The 14,153-nt window shown below is 42.5% G+C and overlaps 1 long non-coding RNA gene across 1 annotated transcript in view; it reads right to left on the bottom strand.

The window, feature by feature from the left end:
* Positions 1 to 331: 331 nt before the first annotated feature.
* The window catches only part of LOC144530418 (uncharacterized), a 57,105-nt gene continuing 43,283 nt past the window's right edge, over positions 332 to 14,153 (bottom strand). Inside the window, exons 3-4 of the long non-coding RNA XR_013503108.1 lie at positions 3,151 to 3,215; positions 332 to 1,207 (exon numbers count right to left, since the gene is read on the bottom strand). This is a non-coding gene — a long non-coding RNA (uncharacterized LOC144530418). The remainder of the gene's footprint in view (positions 1,208 to 3,150; positions 3,216 to 14,153) is intronic.

Here is a 14,153-nt window from a genome sequence, read left to right on the forward strand (position 1 = left end):
CTTCAGAATTGGCCTATTATTAATACCGGTATTAGTGAAGTAAAATCCTGTGATTTCCAATAACAATCACTTGGTCAATATTTAAATGTCACATTTTTCCATTTTCACTTTAAACATCACTTTCACTCTGCTTCTCATTGCCTGAGAATGAGAGAATAAGGAAAAGATGTATACAACTCCTGATAGTCCTCCTAGTAGCAGATTGGCACATACTGGCCCAACTAGTAATGAAGCCAGCATTACTAATACTAACAGTATAACGAACATCGAGAAAGCATCTTTTTAATCTCATAGATCTGCAGCTGTAACGAAAAAACAAACAGACAGCAGCTTGGATACACTTTCTTTATTTCTGTTAGTAGGGTTTTACCGGCACAACAACTATTATGGAGCTATAAATCATCATCAGAATAAACACCTTGACAGGATTGTTAACCAATACCTACAAAGGCTGCCAATGTGTCACAATAAAATGTAGTGTCAATAAAGAGTTGCATTCAAAAGCACCTTGATTACAATTGCTTCTTTGTGATTGTAATTAGGAGATGTCAAATGATAAAGTTAAATTTCCAATGACCCAAGTAACCCTTCAATGGAATCTTGATCATGTATGTGTTCATTTTACACAATAGGAAACTTTTGTGCTCTTCACAAGATACAGTACACTTTTGTATATGACTGTACTGGTGTAAGCGCTGCCTTCAGTCTGTAAAAATAGAACTAAAAATGAAAAATAACATTTGATTATTTTCCATTTACTGTTCCAGCGCTTGTTGATACTGTATCCAGAATAACACAGTATATGTCACAACTGCAGTGTATGAGCAACAGTGTGAATAAACAGTGAATATCAAAAGCAGATGTATGTACAGGAAAATATTAATCCAGGTTCAATTTAGAAAAAGTCAAACAATGTGTAGATCCATTGTGGTAACTACGGTGAACGTGCATTCGTGGAGTTGACTTTCCTACCGAGCGCCTCTCCAGACGGGGTTGACTGATGTGTTCCATAATGTCTGAGCAGCAGAATACACTCCACTGTCCCGCTGAGTTTATGTCACAGCTTCTCCAAGTCCAAGCTGCTGGCGCTGGATCCTGAGAGTGAGATTGTCAGTGATGGAGCTCAAGCTGTTCGCAGCCATGCCAGGAGCAAACATCTGCTGCAGGGGATGCTGGTCCACAGTCCAAACCAGGATTTAGTATGATCCTAGAAACATAATACAGAAACTAATTATTGACTGAGGCCAAAAACCACTTGAAGCCTGAACATTGACACGTTTCTCATACCCATACTAAAGAAAATTAGAGGTTTTAATCTTTTATCGCAACATTTCCTTTTAAAGGTTACAAGTAAGTGTTTAGTGAAATTACTTAAAACAACCAGAGATTCATAAAACACCCAGAATTGATCAACACAAAGTTCATCTCCGCTGATGCCTTTAGCAGATTTGGCTGCTTTCACAAACTTTCCACACAAAAAGGGCTTGAGGAGTCAAACTGGCATAAAGATGTTGCAGATGAACCAACCAGAGCCTCATGCACACAGCTGAAATTATCACATTATGAGTGGTGGCAAAATCTAGGCCGAGTGTTTTGCTTCCAGTAGTGTGGATACGAACCACTGAGCCTCCTCACGGTGCAGCTGGAACTAGCTATTTTTCAGTCTAATACCAGACTAAAGATGCCAAACCTAGTAATGCTTCAGGCCCCAAAAAATTCCTGATTTGAAAGAAATGTCTGATTTCAATGATTAAAGAAATAAAAATATCACTTTAATTGAGAATATGAGTGTGTGGACAGTTGAGGAAGGAGATGAGAACATTGTTTTATATCTGAAACAACAGTTGGATGAATATGTTGCACATCTGCTTTTTTCCCTAACAACTTCAGAGCCCTCTGAGGTGAGGTAATGCAGGTAGGTGGTTTTTTGACAATCTGTGCTCTGCTTTACCTGTGCTTGTGCATACAACCTCTCATAAAATGACATTACGTTGTCTGCCCCCACGCAACATCCACTAAGCCAATGTGGCGGGACCGGCCCTGCCTGTTCTTTGCCCGGGGAAGGAACAACATGTCAGAGGATAAGTAGTCATCCATCAGTATTTCTAATCTTCTTTCTGCCTGTCTGCACCTCTGAGCTGGTTTACCTGCGAGAAGTCACGTTCCACCAGCGTACAGGATGTGGCCTCACACGGTACTCTTTCTTCATCTTCACCTCCTACATCATCATCTCGTCTCCAGCTTGCTTACTATTGCTTTATTGTTAACACTTCACAGCTTCACCACTCAACAATCATCCTTTCACTTGATTTTCTCTATCGCTCCTTTTGCCCTCTATTCTGGTTTTTCCCTTCCCACGTTTCTCTCCTATGCCTCACCTTGGAGCAGAGCCAGTAGAGCAGCATCAGCATACAGAACCAGGTCCCAACCTGCCTCTGAGTCTCAGCCTGCCCGTGTACGCCTATCTATGCCTCGGGCCTGCGACTGAGGCTGGCCCCTATCACACTCCCTCATCAGCACATCTACAGTACCTGTCTGCTGGCACACTGCCATCCACACACACACAGTTCCCCTTCATTTACCCAGAGAACCTGGTAGAAGGAGAGAATCAAAAGATAATGTGAGCCTAAAATCTAGAGAAAAAGACTACTCATGTTGGGGTCAAGCATGTTTGACCTCCATTGAGAACACCCACAGCTACCCTGAGAGGCGCACGTATACAGTACCACTCATTCAGCCTGCTGGCTGCCCCGCACAAGCCCATCAACAGGTTTCTTTGAAGGCCACCGACTCTGTGGTGGGCCATCAAAGCATATCTTCATTCAATTCCACTGAAAGGATCTGAGGCTCCTGAGAGACGCCGTGTTTGAAGTGATATCTCTGTGCCACTGCATTCTTTACTCTGCTGTCATGACTTCAGTTACACAATAAAAAAAAAAGCAAGAACATTGGCATAAAGTCAGTGCCACCACCCTGATTGTGTCTCACATGTATGTGAACTACTGCTATTCTGTTTGATTAGTGGATGTACCATACTCTGGTTGTTTATAGCAACTGTCAGTTCATAATACGGCTGCACTGTGTGTGATCACATATTCCACTGAATGAAGATCAAACAAACATCAACAAAAAAGACAGAGTCATCTCTACCTGTTGAATCTCATGAGATCATGTTTCCATTACTCAGCCTCTTCTGGGTGCTCACCTGAGATCATCTGAAAAAGATAAAGGATGGGGGGGAAATTAAATGATTCAAAGAGGAGCTCATTCAAGAGTAAACGTACAAGTCGACAAAAACTGAGGAATCAGATGTAATTTAGTCCAGCTCTGTCCAGACTTGCATTATTGCATATAAATATTACATACAAATATTGATTTTTCTACAGTACAATGAGAGAGCAATCAGTTCCTTCCTCTGTTTTCACAGGTTTGATGAGGTTACAGTGCGGTGATTTCCAACCTTGGAGTCGCAAAATAAATTTGAGGAATCATGACATGATTAACAGGATAGGAAAATGAAAAAAAGAAAAATGCTAGACAAAATTGCATCAATTTTTTCTGACATTCTTCTAATTCCACTGGATAATTTTACCTCTCCGTGCCTCTAAACATTAGTCAAATAAAACAGCAGGAAAATCATTCATATGCAATGCATATGCAACCAGTGATGATGGGCCACATGTACACAGTTCTTCAGTTCATTGGGACATAATTCAAGAAGGCTACTGGTATAGGACCAGCTGTTGGCATGTAGACATACTTTAGGTTCTAAGGCAAAATTAAATTTTTTTTAGATCAAAAATTATAATTATTTTTTAAACTCTTGGTCAACCAAACCTGGTTTTATAATGACCATATGACTCAAGACCTTCTCCAGTATCTTCCAGAACATTTAAAAAGCCAAACCTGGAGTAGAGACATAGATCACCCCCGCTCTGTTTTATGTAAATATAAGGTTTCAGTGGAGCTCTGCAGTAGCTGGCAGTTCAGGAGAAGGGAGGCAGTCAAATTGGCTTTCCATTGTATATTTTAAATTACGTGTTATTCTGGTTTTATTATATAAGGTTAACAGGTTCAGGTAGATATTGGATCAAGAAACGTCTCTTGATCACAGGTTTCTTCACACAGGCGTGTTTACGACCAAAGTTGTGCTCTCTGGACCGATGAGAGCTCTGGTCCCTCTTCATCCATTCACAGGACAAAGGTGCTCTCTGCTTCTGAGTTTCACCGTCCCAGACCTGTTACCTTGGCAACAAATGCACTGTTTCCGAGTGACACAAAGCCTGAACTTAAGAACCTCCTTTCAGGTTGAAGGCTCCAAGAGTTGAGGGGAAAACAGCAATAACAGGACGGCGGGGAGAGAAACTGAATACCCGCAAATTGCTTCCCAGAGTTTCTGGAGGACATGGTAAAATGATTCTTTCTTTCCTCTCCCTTCTAAAATACCTTTCCCTGGCACCAGGCACCATAGGTAGTTGTGTGCTGGTCCCATTTCTTTTATATCCCTTCTTAAATTTCAGATTTTTTTCTAGCTATCATACTGAGCTAAGTGAGTTATCATGTAGACCAGCAGGCTGGAGCAGCATGTGACTAGGCTAAACCTGCAGATGAGGTAATGTTCAGAGGGTTGGCGAGCCAGGAGAAGGGTTGGTCAGGTCTTGATTAGCTTGGGGGTAGGGGCTCTCTCTATTGGACACCTCTTTGTGTGGTGAGATTACTACCTTATGAAATACTGCCCCTGCTGACACGCCTGATGGGATCAGAGCTTCCTGCCTGCTGCATTGCGTTGCTTATGAGCTCTCCACATACTGGAGAGAAACACACACACAAAACCAAACACACACATTATAACCCTTTCAAACATGGCATGAACACTGGCAGATCATACACACAACTTGCAAGTTCCGTGCATGCTTATGTGTATAACAAGCATGCACATGGACACATCAACAAGCAGACACATGGCTGCAAACGTCACCTCCTAGGGCCTCCTCTCTTCCACTTGTGTATGTGATGACCACAACTGATGACCCCCAGATGGAAAACAACCTGCATTTATTAACGAGGCCAGATGACACACAAACACACGCTCACTTGCTTTTACTGTGGTCGTCTCCTCCGGCCACTCTCCAATGAAAATCACATGATGGACCACATCCAGCAGAGAATCTCCACCCCGAAAAAAACATCAACAAACAATGTTAAAAAAAACAGAGAGGATTCCGAGGCAAAGCTTTCAGGGGATTTGATCCGAGCAGTGCTCTAAAGAGGGCTGAGGCTATAGGATGATTTCAATTATTTGATATAATTTCTGATGGTCCATTAGTTCAAAATAAAGCTCTGATTATAAGGGATGTGTAAACAGAAAGTTGCAAACAAAACCTGCATCAGAGTCTAAAGCAGAGCAGTGCTTTTTTCCAGTTGTGTAATCGACTGTTAATTAGCAGTGGTCTTACTTTCATGTAACCTTTTCCCAAATAAATCTCGTCTAAAACCAAGAACAACTAAATAAATGCAGCATTCTGGTTTGTTCAACCGCATAGCAAACTTCCAACACCTTACTATTTCTACTGTTTAGGAGTCTGCATTAACAAACGCTCATATTTCTGCAGTGCACTTTGTGAAAGCAAATATATACTCGTAGGTGTATACACACACTCCTGCAAGCACACATGCATGCATCCACCCACACACACCAGTTAGGGACACTGGCACAACCTTGCGCCAGTGGTCCTTTAAACCAGTCATGTGAAACGACCCGTTTCATTTTTGCAAATCAGATTACATCTCCGAGTTGAGGTGTGCAAGTACACACACACACACTTTAAAGCTCAGGTCCCCCCCACACACACACACATACACACACACACACAGCTTAATCAGATTTTGTCCCACAAACCTTCTCGTCTTTGTGAATGTGCGCAAACTTCGAGTATCAGCCAGGCCCGGAAATACTGGCTCAAAATGCACATATACATTTAGAGGATAGAGTCAATGTACAGCTTGTATGGAATGTAGACTAAAAAAAAAAGAGTGTAGCTAAGGCCACAGATTCGCTCAAATAAGAACAAAACAAAACAATTTCTTTGTCAAGGAAAATCATAGAGAGCTGTGATAAGCCTCCTTTCAGCAGTGCTCAACTGCTGTTTGGCAGCTCTGCTGTGGAATGAGCACATGTGGAAACATGTTTATAGTGTGTTTGGCAGGAATGCAAATGATAGATGATTCGCAAATGATTCAAGTTCTATTCAGCTTACCAAGCACTGATGTGTTAAAGCAGGCAATTCACACTAGTTTCTTCTGCTTAAATTAGTGTCAAATTTCACTTACACACACACACACACACACACACATATATATATATATATATATACACATATATATATATATATATATATATATATATATATATATATATATACATATATATATATTTGTAATTATTCCATTCAGTGATTGCAGAAGAATAAGTACACGAATGGGTGCATAAACCCAGTAAGAATGATACAACATGGTGAGCATGCAAATATTTTCATAGTGTTTGCTTCTACAGTGCTGAACACTTTTGACGTCTCTGCACATTTCAGTTTTAGTGATCGGATATGCAACTATCGAGTTTTTTGCTTCGAGTCTTTCAATCCAAGTCACAATGTAAAAGAAGCTGGTTTGCTGGCTGCTGCAGGACTGGTCGGCTTAATTAAACCCAGACAGTTGGAGGAAGTACAAGTCTCTGTCCCTACAGGATCTACATTAAGTCTCCACTCTGCTAATCAGAAAGCCCTTCAACTATATCAGCATGTCCCTCTGGCCCAACTGACAACCAAAACTAATTTGTCTTTGCAACTTTTTAAGGAAACTAGAATTGCTTCTCTATTAAGCCTGGAAAATCAATCACTGCTGTTTCGATGTTCATCATAATAAGCAAAATCCTAAATAGATCAGCTGTGTAGCTCATTGTCTGTGCTCCTTTTGCCCTTGGTGCCATGGAGGTCAGAGGGTGGGAAGTTGTGGGTGGCAGGAAGCTGGAACAGTTGTGCCTACAATGAGGTGTCAGGACTCTGTCAGTCAGTCCAACTCAAGTTCAACTCAAGCTGGTTGATTCTCTCTTCACAGTGACATCTGAGAAGACCAGCGATGGAGACCGGCAGCGAGGGGAATGGAGGAGCAGGGGGGCCGCTCCCTGGGTTCGATTGCACTGGATGCTCAGATAAGACGACAGGAAAGGGCAGATGGGGCAGGGCAACAGGGGAAACTGGCTGGGGCTACTGTTACCTCAGGAAGAGCTCACTCATCCCTCAGATCACCTGCCACACCTGTGGAGGCCAGAATCTGATTCAGTCACGCAGTGCCACCAGCCAGGAGTTGGGAATTGGTCACCAGAGCCTCAGGAAATTGATACGGTAACTTCTAGAGCCGCTGTGTACAAGTAAATATTGTACTGACCAGATGTGTATTATTCTTATTTGTACGTCCATGTTTGTATGTTCTGGGTCAGATTTTGTGACAGTATAGCGATTTAATGCAACACTGGCAGCTGCAAGGTAAAATCCTATTTCTATGTATAGCTGCAGTGCCATGTGACAACAGCAATAACAAGACAAGCAGGTTTCAAGTCTTTGCAGGTTGATTTCAAACCTTAATAAAATTAGTTTGTAAATGAAATATCATATGGTTAGTCAGACAAAATGTGGGCTCTAGTAATATTGATAAATGTCATTATGTTTGACATGCTAAATAAGCGATCAATCATAAAAAAACAAAAGAAAACTGCTGCAGTAAGTAACCGGATATGGAAATGCTGTGATGTAACTCGAGAGACATATGGTCAGTCCTACAGCACACATTCCTAACAAAAACACACACAACACACACACACACACACACACACACACACACACACACACACACACACACACACCGGTAAAATAAACCACAATGTATCTTCATCTGGAGTGCATTTCCTGTCCTCTTGGTTGGCACATGTGGTATGGTTGCTGTTTGTAGCTCCCTCTCTGCACAGAAACAACTGTTTTACCACTAGAAACAAAACAGAACTGTAGGGACAAGGACCACAACCGTAGACTTCTGTTCTGGGTGTTGAAAATTTGAAGCAAATAGATGCACTCCCCACATCTGGAAAAATCCTACATGGTGTATTATGTTGACTTAGGGTATCGTTTTGACAAGCACAGTTCCCAGTTTTGCTTAATTCTCTCACCAAGAAGCAGAGGCGCAATCATCGGTATCATTCACTGACCTAAAAGTCACTTTTGGAAAGGAAAATTAAGAGAATAATAAATTTACACCAAGCAGCTCTTTAATAAGACAAATTAGACAGCTCAAAAATGTGTGTGTCAAATTTTACAAGGTGAGAAGTGAGGAGACATTTCTTCAGCAGCATCAGTGGTGATGAAACAAACAAAAACGTCACCAAATGATCTTCTATCACCTTTTTAAACCTGTGGAGGTACTAACCAGGAGGGGTCACAGGAGCTGTGAAATGTTAGTTTTAGAATGAAAGTAAACAGCCTCTCCCATGGTGGGCCTGTACCCTACACAGAGTAAGCACATGTTTCCCATTGTGGTTAAAAGGGAAGGGGATTAAAGTGTAGTGCAGCCGGAGCCACAGCCATACACCCCATGGTGGGATCACAGTACTCTCAGGTCTTTCAGTACTGCTGATGCAGCCCAGTTGGAAGTGGTTGGTGTGTAGGGAGAAGCTATGGCCAGATCTATCAGACGGACTAGTCAAGGTCCTCTAGAGCCCAAATATGAGGCCTTTCTTTGGGGCTGAGGAGGCAGGCATGTTACCATGTTGACAGAACTGCCTTACTGAGGCTGGCAGACACTCACACAAACACAGGCTCGGTAAGGATTATGAAGAGGTGTTGAAACCGAGCGGATTTTGCTTTTCAGGGGCCCAATACTGTCCCTATGAAAAAGAGATCACGTTCAAAACTCATATTATAAACAGAAACAAAAAGAGATTTAGACTGAAAACTAAAGCAGAAAAAAAAAATCTGTTTAATTGGTTTTGGCTGCCAAATGTGAGGTTTTCACCCCAGGGCCTCAGGGTCAAATAGGCCACATTTAGGTACCACAGGGGACAGTTAAAGCAGGAGACTGTGACTGTGCAGCCAATTAAAGGACACTTTAAAAAGGCCAATAGTGCAAGGGACATTGAGGAAGATATGCATAGTGGAGCATAACTGCACTTACCAAAAACTGCCAATTAACCAACACCCCATGAAGCTCAGCTGTGACTGCTTCAGCTGGACAGTTTCCATCTGCAGTGAGCAAAAACACCTTCTGTGCAGGGTAACAAAGGATGTAGAGGGAGGGTCACACCCTGTTTGAGGGTTTACTGAGCTTGATTCAATTCAAAAATTGGACCCAAGTCATTAAAGGACTTGACTGCTCTAAACCCTCACTGCCTAAATACTTGCTTTGAGACTTAAAAGCCAAAACATTCAATCTCAAGTTTTGACCTGATAAAAACTATTGGCCCTCTAGAAATGACTTGTTCTCAGCATTGTAAAACTATCACCATGGGTTGGAAATAAAATTGTTCAAATGCTGCACCTTTACAAATTGGTTATTGTGACTTGCCCTGGATGTGCCATACATGACTTGAAACTTATGTCAACTTTGCCCTAAATCATATCTTGTACACTTTGCTTCATCTGTGGGATGGGATTCTCACCCAGACAAGTTTAAGTCAAGTATTCAAAAAATTCTTAACCTCTTAGCCTCAAAGCCCACACACATAAAGATGGATAATTCGATGTCTATGTCATGAATGTGTATAGTCTTCCATGTATGTTTGTGGGAGGAATTGAGGAGCAGGGATTTTTTTGCAGGGCCTAAAGTTTTGTGCAAATTTGCAGGACTTTCTCACCCACAAAAACATTGTGGGAGAAAGAGTACGGCATGTAAATGTACTTGCTTGTGTTTTGAAAGTCGAAACAGATTTATGTAGTGTTAGGGATCAGCTCTTTAAAAGGTCACACTGAACAAGTTAGGTCTGCTCAGTAAACCCTGTTCCCTTTCTGATCCAGGTGACTCTCGGCCAATAGTTTCACAACACACGTAACACGTAAGCACCACTCTGACCACTTTCTCCTCCTTTATGACATCAGTAATTTCCGATTTCCAATGACGCCCCGCTGACATTCAGCAATTTTGATTAATTGGTTCCTATAGGGCTCTTTGTGTGTTTCAGTTTGAGAAAAATAAATGTCAAAACACTTTCTGGAGCCCTGATTTGGTAGATCCGAAAGCGCCTTCATCCACAAGTATGGCCACAGAGCAAGATGCCCTGGCATGGGATAAAATATCAGCCACAGTAACAGAGTTTTCCTATTGACACTGATCACAACTTTACATGGGATGGAGTTAGAGGGGATATCTGTCAAACTCCCTTGATTACAAACATCTTTCAGCGACACATGTGAAATGGCACACACACTCAAACACACATTCATGCATCTATGCACAGGCCTAGAAGCACGCCATTGCATGCACATGTGTGCGTACATGTTGTCCATGCACACATAGAAAAAATGCGCAAAACTCCTCATGTAAATGCCAGTGATGGCAAGAGTGGAAAAAGGTGGGATGAGGAACACATCAAGGCTAATCCGGCCAGGGATTAGGAGCTGCAAATATCACCAATGATAAACAAATGACTAACATTCCCAGTCTGTGTGGTTACAAGCCCCAGGGCTCCAGCTAGAACCCAGCAGGGTCTGGATCCAATCCATGCTGTTCATCAGCGCGAGTAGAAGCGGCCACTTGTGAAACCTCCATGACAAACACTCGGTGGACAAACCCAGAATGACGAACAGAGGAGTCCAACCAACCACTCCTCACACTTTGATTTACAGCTCAGACCTCAGAGTCCTCAGCTTGATATTCAGACCAAAATGGCCATTTTGTTACCACTACATTATTCACTATGACATTGCCTTCTTGTTAGCCATATTCTGTGGGGTGACTATTTAATTTTGCTGGTTCCAATCTCCAGTGACTGACACATATACAGCTACTCCTAGCGAAATTTCCAGTCAACACTGACGCTGAGTTAGCCAGCTTACAGTTAGCATAAATCAAGCAAGTTTGATGACATTATGTTACAGATCACATGTTGGGTTATGCAGAGGAAATGTGCTGGTTAAACAAGTGTCTTGTTTTAGGACAGATGCATAATAAAATCAAAGTTGTAGCCCTAGATTTATCTGTTTGCCTCAATATGTTTCAATTTGACAAAACTTGCTAATATTATCAACTTACGTTACAAAGCCGGGAAACAGATGACCAACACCAGACTTTTTTGTATCACCCAATAACATTTGATACGTGAGTGCCTGGACTCGTGCTACAAAGTCCTCGTGCTCAAGGGCAGAAGGAGTCAACACGAGAAAGAAAGCAGAGCAGTACACCTGTTTAGCATTATTGACAAAATATTGATTGATTGTCTAGGCGTCACCATGGATATTATTGCAGAGGAAAGATGGAGAGATAAAGTAATGGGCCATAAATTCCTTTAAGTAGTAACAGGGTTGGTTAATTAGCAGTGTGTGATGAAACTGAGATCAAAGGTAAAGCAGTGAAAGCAGGTTGTAATTTGGTCTGTGCAGTTTTCTGCTACCAGGAAATAGTGCCCAAGAGGAGAAAGGGCTTCCATTGGAAATGCAGACACAGCACATTTCCCTCCCTCACTTCTACTAGCTCTTTTGTCTTATGTGACATCAGATGAGATGCTCCAGTAAGTCCTAACTTGGGTGGATGTTTGAAGGCTTTATTCTCACTGTGTGTGTGTGTGTGTGTGTGTGTGTGTGTGTGTGTGCGTGTGTGCGTGCGTGCGTGCGTGCGTGCGTGCGTGTGTGCGTGCGTGCGTGTGTGTGTTTATGTGTGTGTGTGTGTGTGTGTTTATGTGGGTGTGCTGAGAAGTCGAAGTATGTCTTCCCTTTGCTCTAATCCACCTATTTTGTTTCGGTCCACTGTTCAGATTCAAGGTGGAAAAGTGCCGAGACCGCAACGTTTTGCCTTCTCAGTCAGTCTGGCCCACAATGCTTTACCTGCTGAGCCCAGAGATTCACCAAGCCTGAAGGACTCTGTTGCTTTAACCCTGTCCCCAAACACGTCCCTGGCCTGCACAAAAGCCATCTGGGGTGCGGCTGAGAGCTTTAGCAACAAAATAACTCTTTCAATCTGCACTCTGCATGGTTCTGACTGCAGGGCGCTGAGGTCGCCAATACCAAGAATCTCACTGGACCTCCTCCCCCTTCTGCTCCACCCGTCTAATCCTGGCCTACATGACTGACTCCAAGTGAAAGCCCCACACGCCAGAGGTGGGAGCCAAAAGCACTGTGAGATTCAAAAAAGACCACCTGCTCATCAAACTAAATTGCACTCACGGAAGGCAATGGGGAACAGAGAGAATGAAAAGGAGGGGAGCAAAAGAAAAAAATAAGTATGAATAAAAAGAAAGACAAGTCACTGCTCTCCCTCTGTGATCTTGGCAGACAAAAGAACAAATTGCATTTCTGCGTCATGGCACCGAGGGTCAAAATCGGCATACAGTCCCTCTCAGTACTGTTTGTGTGCGAGCATGTTGATAACGTTTCCATCAGTTCCCACAAGAGAGCCAGAAAGGTGCACAGGCCTACCTTTCAGCCTTTCATCTTGGCTTCTTTTGTATTCTGCTACACTCTGTTGTCTCTCTCCTCTATTGGGTGGAATTGACTGTTATTATTCCAAACAGCATTATCTTTATTAATGCCACAGGTCTTAGGACTGTGCACTCCCTGGGAGTCGGGTCTGGACAGAGCTGCAACCATTCTCCCTAGATAAAAGCTCTGAGGAGAGCTGTATGCAAGCCAGACAGCGCGGGCAGGCCTTCATCCTCCCTCCTCATTCTCAGAGAGAGGTATAGGCCCTACAAAGACTAAGATATGGCTTTAATCTTAGCACTTTCAGTCCAACAGAAACATTTTAACTGAGAGCAGCTCTCTAGGATGCTATCAGAAGTCACTTTGGGTTGTTAGCCACCAGTCACAACAAAGAAATTGTATTATTAGTAGCTACATTTCAATAATATCTGAAAATTGCAAAAATAAAAAATATCCATGTTGAAAAAGTTTTGAAAACATGGATATTAAGGGAAAGGCTTTGGAGTCACAAACTGTTCAGGATATAAGTCATGAAACTTTATCTTCTGGTGCTACGGTTTATGAGTGTGCCCTCCATTTCTACTGTGGCATATATTATTGGTGGCTCGTATGTACTTGGAGCTGAGGCCGTTTCCAGAAGTCAGCCATGCATGACGAGTTATTTTAAAGGTGGTGTGGAGAGCTGACGTGTGGCCAGGCCAGGCCAGGGCAGCAGCTTGGGTCTCAGCTTTGTGCCTCAAGCCCCTCGCTCCAGTGGTCACACAGCATCAGCTCCCGGCCCGAGCCCGGACACTGATTCATGGGACAGGGGGATTACTATCAAACCAGCCGTGAGGACCACCCAGATAGTGGCATAGTACGACAGCCGCACAAACACACACAGGCACACATGCACGCAAATTCAAATATACTTATTCACACAAGCACTTACATGCACCTTTTTAAACAGATATCCACAGAAATCCACATACTTAAACAAATAGTGATTGAAACAAAAATTTAAGATGTTAAATATTAAAACTTTCTGGAATTAAACAAGCGTAAAAAGCTGCACATGCCATTTGTAATGACTCTCTTAACCACTCAAGTGCAGTGGGAGGGATTAATTTGCTGAGGCTTCCTCATTACCGCAAAGCAAGGGAGCCAACTTTGCTCATCAGCATTCATATGTATCTACAGGATGTGCCTAGTTAGAAGTAATTCCTCTCAATCACGTCATACCATTTCTTTTCTTTTTCTCACTTCAGTTTGCATAATGCATTATTTAAGAGTGACGACTTGTGTAATTTTCTATCCCAACTGACCCAGGTCCAAAACAAGAACGTTCCATGTAGTTACAGATGTGGAGCAGAAGCCAGCCTCAAACTCTGGCTTTCATCAAAACTTTTGACATTCAACTTGATCATGATGTTTAATAATTCACTTTCCACGTTTGCTCGATGCAGGTCTGGACTTCTCTCATTTTCATTCCGAATGCAT

Source organism: Sander vitreus, chromosome 15 (genome assembly GCF_031162955.1).
Source record: "Sander vitreus isolate 19-12246 chromosome 15, sanVit1, whole genome shotgun sequence".
NCBI classification, from domain to species: domain Eukaryota; kingdom Metazoa; phylum Chordata; class Actinopteri; order Perciformes; family Percidae; genus Sander; species Sander vitreus.